Source organism: Cynocephalus volans, chromosome X (assembly GCF_027409185.1).
Source record: "Cynocephalus volans isolate mCynVol1 chromosome X, mCynVol1.pri, whole genome shotgun sequence".
Taxonomy (NCBI): Eukaryota; Metazoa; Chordata; class Mammalia; order Dermoptera; family Cynocephalidae; genus Cynocephalus; species Cynocephalus volans.
Genome location: NC_084478.1, coordinates 180855419 through 180872213, shown reverse-complemented (window position 1 = coordinate 180872213; position 16795 = coordinate 180855419). Strand labels below are relative to the sequence as shown.

General features: G+C 51.7%; 1 pseudogene; it reads right to left on the bottom strand.

Moving 5' to 3' along the window:
• Nucleotides 1-6397: 6397 nt before the first annotated feature.
• Nucleotides 6398-16795, bottom strand: part of LOC134368685 (F-box-like/WD repeat-containing protein TBL1X) — a 32655-nt pseudogene continuing 22257 nt past the window's right edge.

Here is a 16795-nt window from a genome sequence, read left to right as displayed (position 1 = left end):
AAACACCAGGGCAAGGACTGAGGTCCACGTGGCAGAGTGACAGTGGCAGCAGCAGGAACCACAGCCAGATGCCTACATGGCGAGGTAGGTGGCAGCTTAGGCCTAAGTGCAAGGTCTCCAAGAACATTTGGGGACCCTGGCCTTCGAGGTCAATGCTGTGCTGTGCATGGGAGGAGGTTGCGCTGCATCTCTGGGTTCCACCCAGGAGATGCCAGGAGCCCCCCAACCCCTAGCAGTGACAGCCCAACAGGCCTCCAGGTATTGCCTAATGTCCTCAGAGGGGCAGAGCACCCCAATTTCATCCAGGAAATGATGACCAGAAAGACATTCTGCAAGGGCTGAAGCAAGGGCCACTCTCAGAGGTGAGGCCACCCAAAGCGGTCACCGCCCTCCAGCTGAGCCCTGCCGAGTGCCACCCCGGCTTGTCCCGACCCCACGCTTGCCCCTGCCAACTCGAGCACTGCTTACGGAGCCATCGGAGGTGCTGGCGCTCACTTTGTCCCTGCGAGCGTTCCAGCACACCTCGAAGATGCCACCGGTGCCTCAGTAGCTGTGGACGAGACTGCCACTCTGCGGAGAAAGCACAGTGACCAGCGCTTACCACACGGGGTGCAGCCCTTCTGCCCGCCCAGGTGCTGCACGGGTCTCGGGGACAGCGGGGAGCTGCTCATAAAGGGGAAAAGAAGGTGGTGGCTCCTCCAAGGAGGGACGTCTCCAAGATGTCTTGCTTGGAGCTGTGAGCCCTGAGGACAGCAGAAGCAGACACCTTTCCCGGGGAGGGAGTGGCCGGTGTCTGTCCTGGGCAAGGGCACAGCCAGGCGGAGCCGGACAGACAGCCCAGGACTGGGCTCTCCATGGGGGCTGGCAGCTCATTCCTGAGCGCCAGTTCCCCGGTGACTCTTCTGAGCCCAGGTCACTGCAAGCACAGCTACTCGGGCATTACTTCGCAAAGGACTCAACCCCATATGGACACACTTGTCCATGGAGCCGCTGGCCAAGTACTTCCCGTCGGGGCTAAAAGCGACACTGTAGACAGGTTCCTGGTGTTTGGTCAGCGTGTGGATACACACCCCACGCTCCACATCCCACAGCCGGACCGTGGAGTCAAACGGAGCACTGCAGAGACGGAGGGGACACGTTATCACCTGAGCACGCGGGCGTTTAGCACACGTCCCTCCAACACGGGCCACACCTCACAGGAGCCGTCTCTCTCTCCCCGCTTCTAGGTCCAGATCGGTGAGCTTCTCCTCCTAAAATGCAACTCAGATGCGGTGAAAACAAAGCCATCGTCACAAAACAAACAACTTTTGGTGCTGTTATTACGAAAGCAAATTGATACCCGCGTTCCTATGTTTCTGCATTTGTTGAAAGATATAAATGGTAAATACTTTTGTGGAATATGTATCAAGTTTTCTAAGATGCTCTTACATTGAAAAACTTCTATTGTTACCAACAAATGCAGATAGCCAGGTTTGGAAAAGCAGAGAATAGAGTGAATAAATATTTGTAAAATTTTTAATCCAACAGGAATTAAAACACAGTCACATCTACACATTCGACCACATTGCTGAGAGCTGCAAATTTCAGTTATTTTCAAATTTAAAATAAAGTACGTATCACAAACCTGCTATCTGGCTTTCTTTTTCTCTACAGGGCTGGTACCACACTGTCCTTCTCGTGTGTGCTGACTACAGGGTCATTTATGTTCCTAATGGGTAACACGTGACACAAAAGAACCCCCCGAGTCACCAATACATGATTATATAGCAAGCGGTGCTGTATCTTAGTAATTTAAGTGGCTTTTAGGACAATTACGTGAAATAAGAGAATTACGGCCTTCGTGTTGTTCTGTACAACCGCTCGGCTGCTACAGGGATTCTTTCCAGTCTTTTCTAAGAAACAAGCTTGGTTGGGCTGAGCACTTTCAACAAGCTGCTCGCTCCTGGCGCGGCCGGCTGGCTCCCGCTGCCGCAGAGGCCGGTGGCAGCCGTTCTCCCCTTACAGGAGGTGTGTGTGCCCGCCTGTCACTACCCTCTCTCTGCAGCTACACAGAATAACCCGCTGCTGCCTCCTGGTACCCAAACATTCCCCTTAACTCTCCTCTCTTGTAGGCTAAGGGGACATCCACATTTCATGGGTCCAGATCCTGGTTTTCAGACCCCTAAGGAGCTCGGCATTCGGTCTCAGAATCTCTTTAGCTTGTTCTTCTAAAAGTTCTTCCTGAAACAACGAGAGTGGAACGTTCTGCTCTTAATGGGGTCTGGCGAGCATCAGGGCACGATAATGCTCTTGAATGAAGCCTAAAGCCACGTGGTTTGGGGGAGGCCACCTTTGTCGCTTATAACCCCTCTTCCCAATTCTGGCGGTGACTGGCTGGCCACTCCACTCGCTCCCAAGCTGGTGTGTTAGGGGACTCACTATATAAAATGTCAGGTCAAGTCTGGCTGTGGCTGGGGGAACCTTTATCCCTGCTTGAAATTCCTGCCCCTGGAAGCCCTGAGTTGAACGAATAAACCAAGCCCATGGTCCGACGTGAACTCTTTCCATTTCCTTTCTCTGCTGTCAGGAAAACCTTCAGCAAAGCCAAGCGCCTGAAGCCCTCTCAACACGTGCCTTCTCCCAGCCTCGCTTAAAAGTTCTATCTCGGCCCCTTCCAAAGGGAGCTACGACGTTCAGTGCTCCAGCAAAACGTCCTGTTCTCTCTGCGTATGTGGAAGTTCTGCTGCTGTGCTGCTGACTCAGTGACAGCGGGCCAGGCTGCGTTCAGGAGCCGAGGCTGGGCTGTGCAGGGATAGTGTCCTTACCTCGCCAGCATGATGTTGGAGTTGGGGTTGCTGGTGGCCGGCCCGGTGGGACTCCAGTTGATGGTGTATATCTCTTTGTTGTGAGCTTTCAGGTCGTGCACACACGTGTCCTGCTTCATGCTCCAGATCTAGAAAACACAGTGGTAACAATATGAGCAAGCTATGTCCCTCCAGTGAGCCAAGAGACTGCTGGCTGTGAACCATACGCAAGCCATTGGAGTGTCCCACTGGAAAAACTGCAGGTCATTGCCCAGGAAGGGCTGGGACTCCTAGCAGGACCCTCGACTGGTACATCAGAGTTCACTGGGCGAGAGCTAATCAGACAGTCAGTAATGGGACAAATTACAGAGGAAGGAAGAGGACTCAATGCAGATAACCCCCAAAGGAACAGGGAAATGTGAGACTTGCGTTAAGTACTGGGGGCTGTTTAGGGTTAAACAGCTCATCCCTGCAGATGCCAACTTTACCTTTAATGTCATGTCCTCAGGGCGGGATGCTAGCAACATTCCAGAAGGATCCCATTTGATAGCATTGACCTCATTCTGAAAGATAGAACGGGTTTGGAAAAGAAATCAAGGCCTGAGATCAGACCCAGTGGCTGTCCACCATGGGACAGTAGCGCTCTGTCATCATGGTGGCCGTCCACCAGGGGGCAGTAGCACTCTGTCACCCTGCCGTCCACCAGGGTGCAACAGGGCTCTGTCATCCGGCCGACCATCCACCAGGGGCAATAGTGCTCTGTAATACCAGCAGCTGTCCACAAGTGGACAGCAGTTTTTTCTCATCCTGCTTACCGTCCAGCAGGGGGCAGAAGCTCTCTGTCATCCGGCCGACCATCCACCAGGGGGCAATAGTGCTCTGTCACCCCAGCTGCTGCCCACCAGGGGGCAAGAGTGCTCTATCATCCGGCCGACCATCCACCAGGGGCAATAGTGCTCTGTAACCCCCCTGGCTGTCCTCAAGAGAGCAGTAGCACCCTGTCATCCTGCCTACTGTCCACCAGGGGGCAGTAGTGCTCTGTCATCCCAGTGACTGTCCACAAGGGGGCAGTAGCACCCTCTCTTCCTGCCTACCATCCACCAGGGGGCAGTAGTGCTCTGTCATCCTGCCATCCACCAGGGGGCCATAGTGTTCTGTCATCCCAGTGGCGGTCCACAAGGGGGTAGTAGCACCCTGTCATCCCAGCAGCTGTTCACAAGTGGGCAGTAGCACTCTCTCATCCTGCCTACCATCCACCAGAGACTGCTGGTGGGGGCAGTAGTGTTCTGTCATCCTGCTGGCCATCCTCCAGGGGGAGCAAGATTCTGTCATCCTGCTGATCGGCCACCTGGGACTTTCCCCAAAAGCAAAGCACAGAGCCTGGGAGGCCATGCGTCTTCCTTTTTCTCACTTTGCCTTTCCATTTTCTATAAAAGCACAGCCATATACCACAAAAGAGCAGCCACCCTCATCAATATTTCTTGAAGGGAAAAAATTCCATACTAGGAAGGAAGCAAATGAAGAATTCACATACAATGTAGGCAGCAAATAAAAACACCAAAACCACAGCTGTTTTTAAAACTGGACATGGAAATCACTTCCCTGTGCATTTTTAATGCAACAGCTACTCCTTCTATGTAAATCTGCTACATTTTTCTGGCGAGTGGCAGTGGACGGGGGTCAATGCAGACAGACGAAGCCCCTCAGCCACGGTGGGGTTCCACGGGGAACAGGAGGCCCGTGTGCCCCAAGTGCACGAGCACACGCCAGAGCCCAGAGGGTGGCTCGGTGAGAACGCACAGGAGAAACAAAGCCCACCCAAGGGGCTTGCGCTCCAGGGCAAACAGCCTGGAAATACAAAGGGCAGGGGAGTTCTACCAGGCAGCTCAGCATGCTGGGTGCACAAAGGAACAGGACTGTTCCTGAGGGCCACCAGGGCCACGGAGACCCCGAGGCTAAGCCCTGGTGGACAAAGGCAAATGTACCCGGCAGGCAAGGGAGAGGGGCACACACAGGGAACTCGGCTCTACAAAGGAACAGCCTGTGGCAGAGGAACACTGTGCCGTACATGGAGACCAAGGAGAAGGTGCACCCACAAGGGCCTTTTCCTTAGGGTGACTGTAGGGCCCCATCTGCTCAGGACAATCCCACAATATTATGCCTGCTGTCCAGCCCAACAATGAACTAACTTCACACTCATAATTCATTTTCTAAATAATTTCACACTCCTAAGAACTCTGGTTCGGAGGATGAATTATACGGTCACACTACATTTTAAGGAAACTGAGTTCTGAAGGGTGTGAGGCAAAGAAGTGACAGGGCCACATCAGTGTTCCACATGGCATGGATGGCCTGGGAAAAGGGAGGAAGAAAGCCTGGAGTCCAGGGAGTACAAACTGGTCTTTGAACATCCTTTGCCATAGCAGCTGTAGTGTCCCAATTGTCAGGGGAAAGGAAACACCAGCGCGAGCAGAGGACGTTTCCCCTTCTGGTTTATCACAGCATTTTGCTTCTTGGTTTTGTTTTTTGTTTTTGTGTTTTTGGCACAGGTTCCTTTTTTCCTGTTTTCCGTTCAGCCATCAGAGCCTCTTCCGGATGGAAACCACACCGTGTACGTCTAGCTTCCTGTTTCCTGGGCTGAATGTCCTGGGTGGAGACCACTCTTCCCCCTCTGATATGACTATGTGTATGCTTTTGTTTTTCCTTGTTTGTTTTGGAACTTCTTGATGAAGATGACGAAAACATATAGACTCCTGTGGCCAGGGACGAGTTGATTTCCAAGTACACTCTAACGCAAGTCAAGTTTGTACAGTTTTGGAGCTGACAGAATGGTGTCTGGAGAGGGCCAGGACCCCACACGTTCTCTGCTGGTCCACTAGAACTCTCGAGTTTTTCTATAATATTTTGTGTTTACTTCCGCAGACCTAAAACACACCCCTGGAAGGAAAGACAGAGGCGCCTGTTATCTCGAGAGATGACACAAACGTGCCTTTGGAGCAGGGGTCGGTAGATGGTGGCCAACCACCAATTTTTGTGAATAAAGTTTCATTGGAACACAGTCATGAAGGTCAGAGAAGCTCCAAGAACAGGCTAGTGCCTGCACACCTGACCAAGCAAACTCAAGCAAACAGCACTGGGGGAAACACCAGGGCAAGGACTGAGGTCCACGTGGCAGAGTGACAGTGGCAGCAGCAGGAACCACAGCCAGATGCCTACATGGCGAGGTAGGTGGCAGCTTAGGCCTAAGTGCAAGGTCTCCAAGAACATTTGGGGACCCTGGCCTTCGAGGTCAATGCTGTGCTGTGCATGGGAGGAGGTTGCGCTGCATCTCTGGGTTCCACCCAGGAGATGCCAGGAGCCCCCCAACCCCTAGCAGTGACAGCCCAACAGGCCTCCAGGTATTGCCTAATGTCCTCAGAGGGGCAGAGCACCCCAATTTCATCCAGGAAATGATGACCAGAAAGACATTCTGCAAGGGCTGAAGCAAGGGCCACTCTCAGAGGTGAGGCCACCCAAAGCGGTCCCCGCCCTCCAGCTGAGCCCTGCCGAGTGCCACCCCGGCTTGTCCCGACCCCACGCTTGCCCCTGCCAACTCGAGCACTGCTTACGGAGCCATCGGAGGTGCTGGCGCCCACTTTGTCCCCGCGAGCGTTCCAGCACACCTCGAAGATGCCACCGGTGCCTCAGTAGCTGTGGACGAGACTGCCACTCTGCGGAGAAAGCACAGTGACCAGCGCTTACCACACGGGGTGCAGCCCTTCTGCCCGCCCAGGTGCTGCACGGGTCTCGGGGACAGCGGGGAGCTGCTCATAAAGGGGAAAAGAAGGTGGTGGCTCCTCCAAGGAGGGACGTCTCCAAGATGTCTTGCTTGGAGCTGTGAGCCCTGAGGACAGCAGAAGCAGACACCTTTCCCGGGGAGGGAGTGGCCGGTGTCTGTCCTGGGCAAGGGCACAGCCAGGCGGAGCCGGACAGACAGCCCAGGACTGGGCTCTCCATGGGGGCTGGCAGCTCATTCCTGAGCGCCAGTTCCCCGGTGACTCTTCTGAGCCCAGGTCACTGCAAACACAGCTACTCGGGCATTACTTCGCAAAGGACTCAACCCCATATGGACACACTTGTCCAAGGAGCCGCTGGCCAAGTACTTCCCGTCGGGGCTAAAAGCGACACCGTAGACAGGTTCCTGGTGTTTGGTCAGCGTGTGGATACACACCCCACGCTCCACATCCCACAGCCGGACCGTGGAGTCAAACGGAGCACTGCGGAGATGGAGGGGACACGTTATCACCTGAGCACGCGGGCGTTTAGCACACGTCCCTCCAACACGGGCCACACCTCACAGGAGCCGTCTCTCTCTCCCCGCTTCTAGGTCCAGATCGGTGAGCTTCTCCTCCTAAAATGCAACTCAGATGCGGTGAAAACAAAGCCATCGTCACAAAACAAACAACTTTTGGTGCTGTTATTACGAAAGCAAATTGATACCCGCGTTCCTATGTTTCTGCATTTGTTGAAAGATATAAATGGTAAATACTTTTGTGGAATATGTATCAAGTTTTCTAAGATGCTCTTACATTGAAAAACTTCTATTGTTACCAACAAATGCAGATAGCCAGGTTTGGAAAAGCAGAGAATAGAGTGAATAAATATTTGTAAAATTTTTAATCCAACAGGAATTAAAACACAGTCACATCTACACATTCGACCACATTGCTGAGAGCTGCAAATTTCAGTTATTTTCAAATTTAAAATAAAGTACGTATCACAAACCTGCTATCTGGCTTTCTTTTTCTCTACAGGGCTGGTACCACACTGTCCTTCTCGTGTGTGCTGACTACAGGGTCATTTATGTTCCTAATGGGTAACACGTGACACAAAAGAACCCCCCGAGTCACCAATACATGATTATATAGCAAGCGGTGCTGTATCTTAGTAATTTAAGTGGCTTTTAGGACAATTACGTGAAATAAGAGAATTACGGCCTTCGTGTTGTTCTGTACAACCGCTCGGCTGCTACAGGGATTCTTTCCAGTCTTTTCTAAGAAACAAGCTTGGTTGGGCTGAGCACTTTCAACAAGCTGCTCGCTCCTGGCGCGGCCGGCTGGCTCCCGCTGCCGCAGAGGCCGGTGGCAGCCGTTCTCCCCTTACAGGAGGTGTGTGTGCCCGCCTGTCACTACCCTCTCTCTGCAGCTACACAGAATAACCCGCTGCTGCCTCCTGGTACCCAAACATTCCCCTTAACTCTCCTCTCTTGTAGGCTAAGGGGACATCCACATTTCATGGGTCCAGATCCTGGTTTTCAGACCCCTAAGGAGCTCGGCATTCGGTCTCAGAATCTCTTTAGCTTGTTCTTCTAAAAGTTCTTCCTGAAACAACGAGAGTGGAACGTTCTGCTCTTAATGGGGTCTGGCGAGCATCAGGGCACGATAATGCTCTTGAATGAAGCCTAAAGCCACGTGGTTTGGGGGAGGCCACCTTTGTCGCTTATAACCCCTCTTCCCAATTCTGGCGGTGACTGGATGGCCACTCCACTCGCTCCCAAGCTGGTGTCTTAGGGGACTCACTATATAAAATGTCAGGTCAAGTCTGGCTGTGGCTGGGGGAACCTTTATCCCTGCTTGAAATTCCTGCCCCTGGAAGCCCTGAGTTGAACGAATAAACCAAGCCCAAGGTCCGACGTGAACTCTTTCCATTTCCTTTCTCTGCTGTCAGGAAAACCTTCAGCAAAGCCAAGTGCCTGAAGCCCTCTCAACACGTGCCTTCTCCCAGCCTCGCTTAAAAGTTCTATCTCGGCCCCTTCCAAAGGGAGCTACGACGTTCAGTGCTCCAGCAAAACGTCCTGTTCTCTCTGCGTATGTGGAAGTTCTGCTGCTGTGCTGCTGACTCAGTGACAGCGGGCCAGGCTGCGTTCAGGAGCCGAGGCTGGGCTGTGCAGGGATAGTGTCCTTACCTCGCCAGCATGATGTTGGAGTTGGGGTTGCTGGTGGCCGGCCCGGTGGGACTCCAGTTGATGGTGTATATCTCTTTGTTGTGAGCTTTCAGGTCGTGCACACACGTGTCCTGCTTCATGCTCCAGATCTAGAAAACACAGTGGTAACAATATGAGCAAGCTATGTCCCTCCAGTGAGCCAAGAGACTGCTGGCTGTGAACCATACGCAAGCCATTGGAGTGTCCCACTGGAAAAACTGCAGGTCATTGCCCAGGAAGGGCTGGGACTCCTAGCAGGACCCTCGACTGGTACATCAGAGTTCACTGGGCGAGAGCTAATCAGACAGTCAGTAATGGGACAAATTACAGAGGAAGGAAGAGGACTCAATGCAGATAACCCCCAAAGGAACAGGGAAATGTGAGACTTGCGTTAAGTACTGGGGGCTGTTTAGGGTTAAACAGCTCATCCCTGCAGATGCCAACTTTACCTTTAATGTCATGTCCTCAGGGCGGGATGCTAGCAACATTCCAGAAGGATCCCATTTGATAGCATTGACCTCATTCTGAAAGATAGAACGGGTTTGGAAAAGAAATCAAGGCCTGAGATCAGACCCAGTGGCTGTCCACCATGGGACAGTAGCGCTCTGTCATCATGGTGGCCGTCCACCAGGGGGCAGTAGCACTCTGTCACCCTGCCGTCCACCAGGGTGCAACAGGGCTCTGTCATCCGGCCGACCATCCACCAGGGGCAATAGTGCTCTGTAATACCAGCAGCTGTCCACAAGTGGACAGCAGTATTTTCTCATCCTGCTTACCGTCCAGCAGGGGGCAGAAGCTCTCTGTCATCCGGCCGACCATCCACCAGGGGGCAATAGTGCTCTGTCACCCCAGCTGCTGCCCACCAGGGGGCAAGAGTGCTCTATCATCCGGCCGACCATCCACCAGGGGCAATAGTGCTCTGTAACCCCCCTGGCTGTCCTCAAGAGAGCAGTAGCACCCTGTCATCCTGCCTACTGTCCACCAGGGGGCAGTAGTGCTCTGTCATCCCAGTGACTGTCCACAAGGGGGCAGTAGCACCCTCTCTTCCTGCCTACCATCCACCAGGGGGCAGTAGTGCTCTGTCATCCTGCCATCCACCAGGGGGCCATAGTGTTCTGTCATCCCAGTGGCGGTCCACAAGGGGGTAGTAGCACCCTGTCATCCCAGCAGCTGTTCACAAGTGGGCAGTAGCACTCTCTCATCCTGCCTACCATCCACCAGAGACTGCTGGTGGGGGCAGTAGTGTTCTGTCATCCTGCTGGCCATCCTCCAGGGGGAGCAAGATTCTGTCATCCTGCTGATCGGCCACCTGGGACTTTCCCCAAAAGCAAAGCACAGAGCCTGGGAGGCCATGCGTCTTCCTTTTTCTCACTTTGCCTTTTCATTTTCTATAAAAGCACAGCCATATACCACAAATGAGCAGCCACCCTCATCAATATTTCTTGAAGGGAAAAAATTCCATACTAGGAAGGAAGCAAATGAAGAATTCACATACAATGTAGGCAGCAAATAAAAACACCAAAACCACAGCTGTTTTTAAAACTGGACATGGAAATCACTTCCCTGTGCATTTTTAATGCAACAGCTACTCCTTCTATGTAAATCTGCTACATTTTTCTGGCGAGTGGCAGTGGACGGGGGTCAATGCAGACAGACGAAGCCCCTCAGCCACGGTGGGGTTCCACGGGGAACAGGAGGCCCGTGTGCCCCAAGTGCACGAGCACACGCCAGAGCCCAGAGGGTGGCTCGGTGAGAACGCACAGGAGAAACAAAGCCCACCCAAGGGGCTTGCGCTCCAGGGCAAACAGCCTGGAAATACAAAGGGCAGGGGAGTTCTACCAGGCAGCTCAGCATGCTGGGTGCACAAAGGAACAGGACTGTTCCTGAGGGCCACCAGGGCCACGGAGACCCCGAGGCTAAGCCCTGGTGGACAAAGGCAAATGTACCCGGCAGGCAAGGGAGAGGGGCACACACAGGGAACTCGGCTCTACAAAGGAACAGCCTGTGGCAGAGGAACACTGTGCCGTACATGGAGACCGAGGAGAAGGTGCACCCACAAGGGTCTTTTCCTTAGGGTGACTGTAGGGCCCCATCTGCTCAGGACAATCCCACAATATTATGCCTGCTGTCCAGCCCAACAATGAACTAACTTCACACTCATAATTCATTTTCTAAATAATTTCACACTCCTAAGAACTCTGGTTCGGAGGATGAATTATACGGTCACACTACATTTTAAGGAAACTGAGTTCTGAAGGGTGTGAGGCAAAGAAGTGACAGGGCCACATCAGTGTTCCACATGGCATGGATGGCCTGGGAAAAGGGAGGAAGAAAGCCTGGAGTCCAGGGAGTGGGCTCCTGTGTGAGCCAGGGGAGGATGAAAAGGTCAGATTGGAGAGTGGCATGTGCGCAGAGGTGCATGTGAGTGCCCAGGTGTGTGTGAGTGTGCAGACGTGTGTAAGTGCATGGATGTGTATGAATGCATGGGCATGTGTCTGAGCATGTGGCCATGTATGCTGGTGTGCATATGTAGACGTGAGTGTCCAGGAGTGTGAGTGGGCATGCATGTGCGTCCAAGGAGTGGGCTCCTGTGAGCCAGGGGAGGATGAAGTGGTCAGACTGGAGAGGGTGTAACGTGTGGACCTGTGTGTGACTGTGCAGACGTGTGTGTGCACGTATGTGTGTGCAAGTGTACATGAGTGTGCATGACTTTGTGTGCATGTGCACAAGTGTGTATAAGTGTGAGTGTGCATGCGTGTGCACGTGTGTGTGAGCATGTGCTGTGTGGGGGTGTTCATACACGTACATGAGTGTCCAGGCCTGTGAGTGGGCATGCATATGAGTCCAAGGAGTGGGCTCCTATGAGCCAGGGGAGGATGAAGAGGTCAGACTGGAGAGGGGATAATGTGTACACGTGTGAGTGTGCAGATGTGTGCATGCACATACGTGCGCACAAGTGTACATGAGTGTGCATGAGCATGCTTGACTTTGTGTGCATGTGCACAAGTGTGCATAAGTGTGTCAGCATGTGGCTGTGTGTGGGTTTTCATACACATACATGAGTGTCCAGGCATGTATGTGTGCATGCAAGTATGCATGATTGTGCCTGCTTGTGTGTGAGTGTGTATGCATGTATGTGTGTGCGTGCATGTGCTGGAGTGTGGAGGTGTGAGTGTGTGCATGCATGTGTGGGAGTGTGGGCGTGTGTCAATGTGCACAAGGGTAGCTGGTTCTGGCTGCAGATGCTGAGAGGAGAATCTATGGTCAGGTTTCTTGGGGCCCAGGAATTTGGAGCCAGTCACCATGAACTGTCTCCAGCTGAACCCTCCTGGGAATGGAGCGCCACCCCACCCACCCGCCACTTTTAGCCCAAGTCACAATTCCTAGGAAGCATTGAGAAGAGGCTCAGAAGTCTTAGGAAGAAGTAGCTCAGCCACATTTAGCTTGAGGCTTGTTCCAAACGATTAGCCACAAGGAGACCCATTTAAAGAGCCAAGTGGTGGCACGGTGGTAAAGTCCCAGGCACGGCAGCAGGAAATCACATAGCTATGTGACCTTGTACCCTACGGCATGCAGAGACTGCGGGCAGTACTATTAAAAGTTTGCAGATCAACCAGGGTTAGAGGAGAAACAAGTTTAGACCAGAAAAAGCAAGTGTCCCTTTGTAACCACAGCCAGATATTCACGGGACAATGGATGCTTGTGCTCCAAAAAAACTTTCCTTTGGAAGCAGGGACGCATTGGGCCGGGAGCTGAGACTGGTGGGTACTAGGGAAAGGCGCAGGCACTGAGGACAATGGAATTGAATTCCCTTAAATTGGGGGCATGATGGGAACTCCCCAGGGGCTTTGATCAGACCCCTCTGCTTTAACAGGGGATCCCCAACATCTAATGACATTCTGGGTGCTGGTGAGAATAAACGAGAAGGCACATGAGAGAGCCCAGGTGGGAGCCCTGAATTGTCCGCAAGGAATCCAGAGGACATCTGAATGGGGTCGTGGAAGATGGGAAAGATTTTGTGTCAGACCAGGGACATGGTGAGTGGGTGTAAGATGGGGGCTGTGACAGTTTAAGGCAGGGAAGCATTTCAGGAGTGGCTGAGATGAGGTGTGAGGGGCTGGACCAGACGTGTCTTCCAGGAGAACTGAGGAATGGGGGGGGTTTGGGACGCTAGAGGGATCTGCTGGGGAAAGACTGGGAAGAGCCTCATGTGCTTAGCTAAAAAATCTGGTAAGACAGCTGCTGCTCATACTGTTCTTTTCTGGTACATGATGAGATTCTTTTTTCAGCCTCTGGTTGCTTTTACGATTTTCTCTTTATCATTGGTTTTAGTGTTTGCTGACCACATGCCTAGGTGTACAGATCTCTTTCTAGATGTTCTGCTTGGGGTCTGCCCAGCTTCTTGGATTGAATGTTGATGTTTTCCACCAAATTTAGTAAAATGTGGCCACTGTTGGTTCAAGTAATTTTCCTGTTCCATTCTCTTTTTTCTACCCATATAACACAGATATATGTTTAATATTGTCCCATACATCAATAAGCCGTCACTCATTTTTTCAGTCTTTTCTGTTCTTCAAGTTGTCCATTCTATGATCTCCCTTCTGGTTCACTAACCTTGCTTTTGCAATCTCCAGCCTGCTTTTACACCCATCTAATAAGATTTTCGTTTCAGACATTTTGCTTCTCAGTTCTCCAATTTCCATTTCTTTTTAGAAACATAGTATTTCCATTCTCTGCTGACACTCCCCATCTATTCACTTATTACAAGCATCTTTTCCTTTATATCCTCGTACATTTTTTTCATAGCCTTTGCCGCAAAGTCCAACATCTAGATCACCTCAGAGTCACTTTTTCTCACTGCCTTCCCATCACTGGGTTAATCCAACTGCCTAGGGTAGCTGCGACAGCGCAAGAGCAAAGGTCGGCAGAAGAAATGGTCTGCTGTCATGGCATCTTTTGATTCTAGGTAAAAAATATAAAAAGGCTCCCACATCACATTGTCATGAACTCAAGTCTGAAACTCAGAAGTCCCACTTACTGTGTGTCCTTGGAAGGTTTTGACCGGGCGGTCACAGCCAAGTCTGCATACATGAATACACATGTCTGTGCTACAGGAGGCAAAGGTAGTGTTGTGCTGCCAGTCCACATCAAGAGCAGGGGCTGTGGAGCAGGAAAGACAGGGAGGACACTGACATTTATCAACTGTGCACAGAGCTCGGCTGACTTAGAACAATTAACAGCATGGTGGAGAAGCCATATCTAGTAACACGATAAAACATATTCCCGCGTGAACAGACTCTTACTTTCAAAGACCTTAAAGACCCTCTCCTCCCACATTTGCCGGGATGACAAGATGCCTCTGGAAAGAGGCTCCATGGCCCTTTCTGTGCCCCACAGCATGCAGCATCTCTTGCTCCCACGGCACAGGTGAGAAAGGGCAGGTGAGGTGTGCCAGCTACCTCCCCCTGCACCTTCCTGCTTGAGCAGTATCACCATGGTGGGCCTGTTAGATTTGTTTTCACAGAGAGAGGAGAAAAAAGAAGAGGAAAAAGATTTCATAGCCTGTGCTCAAGACACCCCAATTAAAAAACCTCCTGCAACCCATTAATGCATCCCATGGATTCGGGGATAATTAGTGTCAACAAGAATCCCATATTAGGGACGAAATTGGGTGAAAGGTCAGGACTCGTGATGAACAACCTGCCTGAGTCCAAGAGACCCTCTGCTCTGCTGAGGGTTTTGAGGTGACTGCCTTCTGGTCACTCCCCGCTAGATCTATGCATGTCCCAGCTTTCCCTACTCCTTGTTCTAGTGTGAGCCCTGCCCCTGAAGGGACCTCAGAAGTAACGACGATGGAACAATACAAAGGTTAACTAATGATGCAGTTTAGTTAGGGTCTCATTCTCTACTTTCTGTGTTCTTTGCTGAGAAGGCAGCGGGAAATCCGGCCACTATCCAATGCACCGAAATGCCCAGGGCCATTGTTAAAAGCCCAGCCCTTGTTCTGTCCTCAGAGCTGGGTGCCCCAAGACGATGGAAGAACACGTAAAGACCAGGGTGGTGAAGTCAGAGCAGCCAGACTCCATCCTTGTTCTGTCCCTCAGGCAGGTCCTGGGGTCTCAGCTGCACACAGGGATGTTCTGAAAAGCCCTCAGGGGATGCTGAGCATGGAGTGAGACAAGACATCTCAGGCCATCAGAACAGTTACCAGCCAGAGAAGGGGTACAGATGTGTTAGTCCCCACGGCTGTTGTACCTGTGGCCTCCAAGCCTCATGCCTGTCCAGTTACAGGGAGCGGGTCTGCGGCTGAGGGCAGCTGCTCCCACCTCCTCTCAGGCACCCACTACCTCAAATGATCACTTGGCACTCCGGGGACCTCGTGGCCATGCACCGCTCATGTCTGTGTAGTCTCTGCTCCCCTGAGGCAGTCCAAATGGAACACTCCCTAGAGGCATTTACGCATCAAGTGAGAGGTGACGGCAGGAGTCGGGGGGCTCAGGAAGGAACAGCAAGGGGGAAAGGGAGCTGCTCATGTGATGAGCCCCTTCTCCTTAGGAATCTCAGCGAGTCCCTTTTATTCAGGATCATCACAGGCTGCTTCTGAGAAAGAGAAGCTCTGGAACTGAGCCCTGTGTTCACAGAACCCTGACTGGGAAAGCTCATGGCCTGAGGACTGTGAACAATGCCGCCCTAGAGCACACGTCACACAGAGAACAGGGTGCTGCCTACATAGTGTTTCGGGCCATTGTAACCAGGTAATGTCTTCAAGTGCCAGGAGCTCAGTTCTTCGAGGCTTAGCCATCAAGGTCTGACCACCCTCTTACGATACGAGCTCTCACCATTCCTTCACTGATGGGAATAGCCCCTGCCTGTGCTGTCCGTGCAAACAGTGCAGTTTGTGCTGAGCACCTGCTTAACTCTGGGAGTCTGGAATCCGGGCATGGAGTAGGCAGCGGGTGCCTCCATGTGACCAGCCCCTAATGAAAATCCTCAGCACCAAGTCTCTAATGGGCTTCCCTGGAAGACAGCTGACTTCTGGGGGAATGAAGCAGATCCCGTGCGACTCCCCGGGGAGCTCACGTCTGTTCTCCTCGGGACTTCATCCCTCATGCCTTTTCCCTTTGCTGATGTTGCTTTGTATCCGTTCCCACAAGAAGTCTTAGCTGTGTATGCTGAGTCCTGTGTGTCCACCCAACAGACTGCCAAACATGGAGTGGTCTCGGGGACCCCAAAACAGCAGCCCTTCTGGAGCAGCAGGACAGAGAAGCCTGCCCTGGCTCTTTGGCTGGTTCCCAGTTGTGTTTCCAGACTCGGGAGCAGGTTGGTGTTGAGGCATCTGTACCTTGCAAACCTGAACGACAACACTTAACATGAAATGGGTCTCCTTCCCACCAGCGAGGTTCCCCAGGCAGCTCCCTCTGTGCATTCACAATTACTTTAAGGGACATTTCACAGAACTCTGAATCATTACTTTTAAATTACAAAATCAAAACAAACCTCACCTGAATGGAAAGGAAACTGTTGTTTGGCTTCTCCTGTGTGGGCATCCCAAATGATTGTTGTCTGTGCTCCGCAAACAAAGGAAAAAGCTAGTAATTATTCTTCTTGCAAAGTTTTCTCATGAAAAATGCATCATACAAGAAAAGACAGTGGGCCCTTATTCCTTCTAAACCAGCACAGTCCAATAGAGCTATTCCTTTAATTTTTCAGGGAAGCTGTAGGAAGTTCAGGATGAGGAGAGGTCATATTATTAGGAGAAGGGGAAGTAGAGGGGAGTGTTCTTTTCTCTGTAGTTTGGGGGTTTTTAGTGGCTGGCTGGTAAGGGGATGTGAACCTTGACCTTGGTGTGACACCGTGCTCTCCCCAAATAAGCTAACTGCCTAGCAGTGTCCCATAGAGGCATCATGTGAGTCACTACACTAGTTTTTAATTTTACAGTCACCACATTAAAAAGAAAAAAGAAACTAGTACAATTCATTAACAGTGTATATTATTTCACTCCAATATTTCCAAATTACTATTGTTTCAACACGTAATCAGTATAGAAAAA